This window comes from Gasterosteus aculeatus, chromosome 2 (assembly GCF_964276395.1).
Source record: "Gasterosteus aculeatus chromosome 2, fGasAcu3.hap1.1, whole genome shotgun sequence".
Classification (NCBI taxonomy): domain Eukaryota; kingdom Metazoa; phylum Chordata; class Actinopteri; order Perciformes; family Gasterosteidae; genus Gasterosteus; species Gasterosteus aculeatus.
Window position 1 is genome coordinate 20,451,817 of NC_135689.1, and position 6,000 is coordinate 20,457,816.

Sequence of the window (6,000 nt, forward strand, 5' to 3'; positions counted from 1 at the left end):
AAATTCCCATATGGCCCTTATGGCCATCCATGACAAGCTTCTATATGAGGGCTATTCCATATTTCTTCTTCGGAACTGCAGCCATTTGCTTCTATTTTAAATTTCAACATGCAATTTGTCGCCCAATATTGAAAAGCTATAAAAAGCTATAATGGAGATAAGCATTGGCAGCATCATGGCCACGAAGTGTCTGCTTATTGAATCCCAACATTCCACTCGGGGGGACTCTTAGGAGCCATGTCCCGAGGAGCACCCTGTGTGGGTTTGAGACTGTTCGATGTTCTCCTGTTTAGAGCTTAAAACAGGCAAGTGTGCAAGAGGTAAACTCCAGGACTTCCCTGTTCCCCTAAATAAGCATTAACAGCAACCTGCGCTTGAAGGTTCATACTGAAACTTGGCAATAGTAGTTTGAATTAAAAATCATATCACAAGTTCCACTTGTTTTAGTTCTGTTGTTTGGAGCTTTTAGCAACATCTCACTACCATCAATGGGCTCCTCCGTGTCTGTGTGTCCTTGGGCATGACACTTAAGTCCAAACATCTGCAGGAGGCTCAACCAGCGTTGTGTGAATGTGTATGAATGTAACATAATCCGGATTGGCACGAGGCACCTTGCATGGTAGCTAGTGTGTGAATGGGTGAATGATGACATGTAGGTGTTAAAGCGCTTTGAGAGGTCAGAAGAGTAGAGAAGAGAGATACAAGTACAGTCCATTCATCATTTGAGTTTGGATGTGTGATTATAATCTTAGGATTACACAGATGCATTATCAAGGCTGCTCTTGGCAATTCAGGTTTTATCTCAGCTGGAGTCTAAATCCTTTTAAAAGTTGTGTCCCTTAACACTGGTGTGACATTCCTCAACAGGTTGGGACATTCATTATCCTAATGTTTGACATGGAGATTACACAGCCAATGATTTAATAGACTTACTTCTTTACAAAAATACAATTTGGATATGGGCAACAAGAAGAGATGGTAAGGTGATTTCTGACGGGTTGCCAGATGATTTACAGGATAATGAAACATCAACAAAAATAGTTTAATCCAAGAAATGATATCATTTTCTCTGACCTCCGCAGGTCTCTAGAATAGTAATAATCTTAGCGTGACATCGGGTGCTTCACAAACTGGTTTGTGTTTCGTCTGTCCACATGTCCTACACTGACATGCACTGCAGCCTGTATATCATGTGATAGGCTGGTTGCACCAATGGCAAAAAGAAAGAGTCTGTGTGAGCCACATGAAAGCAGCAGCCCCCCATTTACCACGCAGTGTGACAATTGGTTTCACTTAATCGATCTTGAGGACTAAGCCATGAAGTGATCGTCTGATGCCCCACGTGTCACCAGTTCACCGCACAGCAAAAGCCAGGCCGGCCTGCTCCACACAACAAGGTGTTTGCCCTGAAGAAAGAGTACCAATTAATACTTTAAGGCAAATTGTGATTTTGGCCTAAAGTAAAACAATTCCATTGAAATGAAATTAAACATACAAATATAGTATGTTCTTTATAAACGTATTAATACTTTATAATTATGCTTTCTTATATATTCATATCCACACAACCTCACTCAGGGTAAGGAGAAATGTGGGCCCTGAAAGCGCTGGTTCCTACTTTCATCAAACTATTTTATTTTCAAGTGTTTATCTTCCAACAAAGCAGGATTTGAATGGCTGGGAAAGGCCAGTCCAGCAGAGGTTGTCACGGCTCAATGAGCTGTTGGTCCCGACTAACGCCACAACCCTCCCCTTTCTGTTCAGTGGGACGCTTACCTTCTGTCTAGTCCTTTGACGAGATGCATTTATTCCGGAATAGGTAACATATTGGTGCAAAAGGGAAATAACAAAAATTGTGACCCATGGACCCACTTTTTGGACAATTTTTGCACTTGCACTGTAAAACCAGGGTCTCACTCTCTTCTCCCTGTTATTCTTTTTCTTTTCTCCCTTGTATTTACGTTCCAATGTTTGAGCGGATGTACAACAGCCATTCAGCATTATGCTGCTGAAGCCGTGGCTTTCCCTTTGCCATCAGAAACCCAAATGTTTGCTTAAACGCTAATACAATTTAAAATGACAGGAATTATTTCCATTTCCAATTTCCCCATACTTCTTCCACCACAGCCAAACATCAGTATTAAAGACTATGAGTGGACATTTAGATACAGAGACATGGTGTAGAAACGTTCCGTTTGCAGGGTTTTGGGTTTCACAGTTCCACAAGAGTTTTTCAAACCAGGCCTGATGTGTGTGGCTGACATTCCAAACTGAGTTTATGTGCAGTGTCTCGCAACTGAAGGGCCCAGCAACATGACCATACAGATGACAGCACTGAGGTTTCTGAGGAAACACTGAGACTTCTGGTTAATTGTAAATGTTCCAAGCGGTCAAATCAGCAATTCTAGTGGATGGTTTTACCAAAGCGAGAGATACAGATCATTCAGACTGCCCAGTGACTAATACAAAAATAAAGTCAAAGATTTCCAAATGTTGAAGACGCCACTGGAAACATAGCTAATTTCTTATGGTCAGATATTTTTCACTGTTTGCTGTTATGTTACGGCTCTGTCGAGAGCATCGCTAACTTGTTTTTTCACAGGCGATTACAGCGAGAACAAGACGGGCTCACAGGCCAGCAGAGCATGGGACCTTCATGAGGCTGAGAGCCACCTCTGGGATCAATGTTTCCATTTTGTTGATTAAGCAGCACAGATCCACCATGCAAGATGCATTTATTTTTGTAAATAGCCGTCTGAACTGGCCATTCATTGAGCAATTCTTCACAGGAGTAAAAGTGGATATCGTGACGATGCGGAGTGGTTGAATAACATCTCCAGTCTGCACGAGATCCAACGGCTACATTTGGTATAGTGTTTGCATTATATGAATTAACTTAAAGGTTTTACATTTATATGTGACTATGTTGTAGCTGTGGTCATGTTGTCTTAAAATAAGCATTATTATTAATAGTAAGAACAAAAGGTCTACGGTTTGTTTGAAGTAGACACAAAAATGAAACACAAACAGCTGACAGAAAAGGTAAGCAACAAATCAACATGGCTAGATGAACAGGAAAATAAAAGAGGATATTAAGATAAAAACTGCAACGATTTAAATAGTCTACGCAGTGTGATTCATTTGCACCCAGTGTGGTCTTTACCTTTTCTCTTGGATGTTGGCGATGAGCTTAGCTTAGAGCTAGCTATCATTCCATGGACCCTGTTTTGCCCTTATGTCATTTCCTTAAAGCGTTTAAATCTTTCACTGTCATCAGAGTGCTGTCTCTTATTTTGTTGTTTTAATTGAATGATGACCAAGGCTTTTCAAGATGAATCCTCTTTTTCAGAAATCTCCTAAATGTGTTTGTGTGCATCAATATTATATTTCACAATAAGGGGGAAAAGATGACTTGAAAAGGGCTATTGACCCACAATACAATCCGATTGGTGAAGTACAAAAAGTAAATCTACAGTCTACATTTACTAATAAACGTGGCAATAACCACTTTTGTGGATGTCAAGTTGTTGCATTATAAATAATCTATATTTGGATAGATTTCTAAACTTGTTTTACTGGAAATGTTGTAATATGCAGTACCAGTCAAAAGTTTGGACACACACTCATTGAATTGACTGGGAAAATGTATATATATTATATATTAGTAGTATATTGTAGGTGGTCAATCACACAGTCGCACTACACGCTGCTACTCAAATATCTTTATTTCAAATGTAAAGCTCAGTCTTATTCATATAACTTCATCACAAAGGACAGATTTGTCAGCTTTCAGACTTGACATGACATATATTTGTGTTACATCTATCGGACCATCTACTGATCAAACTATTAAATCATATATCATTCTGATTTATCAAGAAGTATCAGTCCTGAAAACAAATGACACGATAAGTTAAACTGAGTGAGTGCCGTGAAAAAGCTTGTAATGTTACTGACCCAAGTCATCACAATGTATTCGGATCCCCAAATCCTCCCGTATGTCTGTGAATGAGGTTCTTTGTGAAGATATGAATGGGAAGAAAGGAGCCAGAGACCATTTTGTCTTCTCAGATTGAACACCATCATCGTTTTGAGAACAGAACATGTAAAATGCAATCAATTAATATCAATCATTAGAAAACCACATTGCGAAACATATCTTCCTCATGTAAATACTCTTACTTTGATTATATATTGTTGACCAGAAATAAGTAATGATTTAAAATAAAATACAACAGAAGCAAAAGTGAAAGACAAGCTGAATCAGTGTTCAGGTGGCAAAATCACATAAACTTAAAAGCCCATTTAGCAGTTTTCTGAGCTCTGAACAGCATTTCAGTCTTCATTTTACAATTGATAACTCAGATTTGATCTCATCGTTTTTACACTCACTCTACTACACATTTTATAAAGCAGTAAGTTGGATGAACTGTACATAGACTTTATCTTTAGACCTTTACCGTTAATAATAAAACAATAGAAAAACAACTGAAAGTGCTACAATAAAAATCTTACAAGAAATGTCAGAAAAATGTAGACCTGAAGATAAACAGCTATAAGAGATTCCTTATTTTTGTAAAACTAGCGAATAATGTACATTTACTTTTTATTTTACTTAACTAAATTAACTAATTACAACTGAGGCATGTTGCTGAACAAAAAAAAAAAATGCAAAATGAAGACAGTCCGAAATATTTTTACTGCACTGGTGGATTGTACTAAATATTTGTACTAAAATATTGACCGAAATTACTTTACAAGCAGATTGTTACAGCGAACCAATACTTCATAATATGAGGCGATCATCTGATTTGCAAGAAAACTATTCATTTGCAAAAAACAAGCAGTTCAGTTTGAGGTACAAAGTTCTATGTCAGGAAAATACTCAAGGAGCTGTACTACTTAAATGTACTGAGTCAGTATACAGTCACCAATTGTTGTGCATGTCTAAACTGAGCGAAATATATTGAACTACGTTCCTCAGTTCCATTGTAAATGAACATTTATAAATATGGGATATAAATACATTTCCAGTTAATTCGTTTAGGGAATGAACAGCTTGAACTGAAGGTGTTTCTTTCACATCTTTATTTATTTAATGCTTAGAAACCCAAAAAATGAGGATGACGGTACAAATAAACCTTCCATCATCAACAGAAAGGGGCTCTGACATGTGGTCAATTTGGGTCAATTTAAGTTTGCTATAATCCAACCACATGGGTTTTACTCATGTGATCAGTGATGTCATAACGCCACCTGCTGGCATAAATATACTGAACCTTTTTTAGAAACGCTGCATCCTGTAGTATGTCGATGAATTCACATCTCACTAATCCACATCACTAACTTTGTTTCTTCCATGGAGTATTTTTCATAGAATGTGGTTCTATCTGGACCCACTGCTGCTATCACTATCATTATCAATATCATTACTATTGTCATCATAAACATTACCGACTTCGCATCTCTCCTGCTGCGTTTCTGCTTCCCCCCCACAGGTTTCTGTGCATAGTGGTTACATCTGACTTTAATTTAAGATTTATTACGGATTAAATTTGATCATGGTTCTATCTGATGGTGGTTGTGGGTTTAAAAAAAAAAGTCTGTCATCAATTGTTATTGTCACCTGAACTGAACACCTCTCACCTGATACTGATACCACAGTAACACACTCACCCCCTGTAAAGGTAGAGGCACTCAGATGGGTGACTGTGGCTTAGTGGGGAGCCTGGTTGTCCTTCAATGAATCAATGGTTTGATCCCCAGCTCCACTAGGGTCCATGCCAATGTGTCGTCAAGCAAGACTCTTCACGCTAAAATAATAAGTTTCATAACTTATTACTTTAGCGTGAAGAGTCTTGCTGTGTGTGATGGGTGGATACCATGTAGTATTATACGCATATCAATACGGTGGGTTTACATCTTTAGAACTATTAGAACATTAGAACTTGATTTGCGACTCCAGGCCAAACTATTAAAAAAATGATCAATAGTCTGCAC